Genomic DNA, 1,784 nt, shown 5'->3' with positions numbered 1-1,784 from the left:
TCCAGCCCTCATCTACAGCTAAAAGGACCCTTTCTGGAATGGGGTTTTCTGCTGTACCTCTAAAATGGCAAACACCCTAAAGCCAAGTCATCCTTAGTCTGGAGATCTAATGCAGTATCTATCAATTCTTGCATCCCCAACATGCATTAAAAGGTACACTAAATTCTGCAGGTAGCTATGCTGCAAGATAGTTTAAAATTAACGATTGTACCATGTTCATTTATGCTTGAAATTCCAGGCGTAGATCAAGCTTGTGGCTTTCTGTATTGACGTTCTTGCCATCCCGCGGAGCTGACAGCGTCAGTTTGACCTGGCTTTAGGGCATGAGTGTACCCTAAGTTGATTAGGCTGGAGTTGTTTGGTCACTTTGGCCCAAAAGCGGGCATCAGGGTCGACCTGATACTTGGCTGCTATTTCAAAGTGAGCGTTACTGTTTCCTGCTACCCAGGAGAGAGGGACAGCGACCTCCAACTTCTTGTTCACCTTCTGGTAAATGGAGCCACCAAACTCTGTCCCGTTGTTCACCATAGTATGAACCTGGAATCTACCCGTCTTGTAGCCAACTGTGAGGTTGCTTTGGGTCACTCGGCACTTCAAGGTTTCAAAATTCGTCGGGTACCCAGCCAGTCAGCCCTCATAGCCAAAGGGCCCAGTGAGGTCAAAGTCCGTATCTCAGGCCAGGCTGATATGATCCCTCCTGCACCCTGTCTTGTTTTTAGCACTCCCCACTCCCGCCCAGTGTTAGGTGAGAAGGAAGAATCAATGGTCAGCTTTGGTCCAGACACGAGCTGCTCTTGCACGGTGATCTCGGGGCCCATGGTGTCGTCTGTGTCCCACTTCTCTATAAAGGTCAAACTGGACTCTGTATGTGGTTTCCAGGCTGCCGTTCACTTTGGTGGTCCCTGTGTTGACTGAGCTTGCAAATTCCAGTCTGGTCTCAGATTTCGTTTTCAAGTCAAGTTTTATTTAGAAAAAGCCATAGCCCCTTGGTGACGACGTCTTTGGCAGGCTTGCCAAGATCGGCATATGTGGGAGGCAGAGCCATGTTCTCAGAGGAAGGGAACGGTGGGATCGGGGCAGCTATAGCGGGGGCTGCGGCTTGGCATCTCAGAAGTTTTCCTTTAAATAGCTGTGATTTTTTTAGAAACAGAATTCTTCCAGGTCTTTGTAAGATAAAATAATAAATCTTACTGATGACCCATCTTTTGCTTCATCATTCTTCCAACGATGACACTCAATTATGAGTCTGCGTTCCAGTCTTTCATTGAGCGTCTAAGTAGATTTCTTCCTAAGCAACTAGCACAACACGTTATTTTCTTCCTGGAAATCCAGAGGAATCATTAATTCAACAAGCGCAAGGCCCTTGATATGGTTCTAAGTCCACGCCAACAAACCACGGCAGCTTTGACAGCATGACTTTTTAGAAATTTCCTAAAATACGAGTTAGCCAGAAATACGGTGTGGAATCCTGAAGTTCTGATTAGAACACCCAACAGTGCTAACAAGTCGAAAGCTGCACATAAAGGCAGAATTCTAGGCCACTCCCAGATGCACCAGCTCTGGGTGGGGACTGAGGACATCATTGCTCAAATGACTGTGTGGTGCAGTTTGCAAATGAGTTTCTGCCACTGTCAGACAGAAGGCCACTTTTCATTAGCGTAATACCTTCCTGGGGAGCCAGAGACTGTGGGTTAAGAACACAATGCAGTGTGGGACAGACAGGCAAAAGTAGAGGGAAAGAGCTAGTGACTTCTTGCTAATGTGACTGGGGGGAGGGGCTGGAC

At 47.2% G+C, this 1,784-nt stretch overlaps 1 pseudogene; it reads right to left on the bottom strand.

Annotated features, from left to right (window-relative positions):
- Positions 1–220: 220 nt before the first annotated feature.
- Positions 221–1,045, bottom strand: LOC125413903 (non-selective voltage-gated ion channel VDAC1-like; annotated as a pseudogene).
- Between the last annotated feature and the right edge of the window lie 739 nt (positions 1,046–1,784).

Source organism: Myodes glareolus, chromosome 10 (genome assembly GCF_982192425.1).
Source record: "Myodes glareolus chromosome 10, mMyoGla1.1, whole genome shotgun sequence".
NCBI lineage: Eukaryota > Metazoa > Chordata > Mammalia > Rodentia > Cricetidae > Myodes > Myodes glareolus.
The sequence above is the reverse complement of the archived record's forward strand: the minus strand, read 5'-3'. Positions and strand labels throughout refer to the sequence as shown.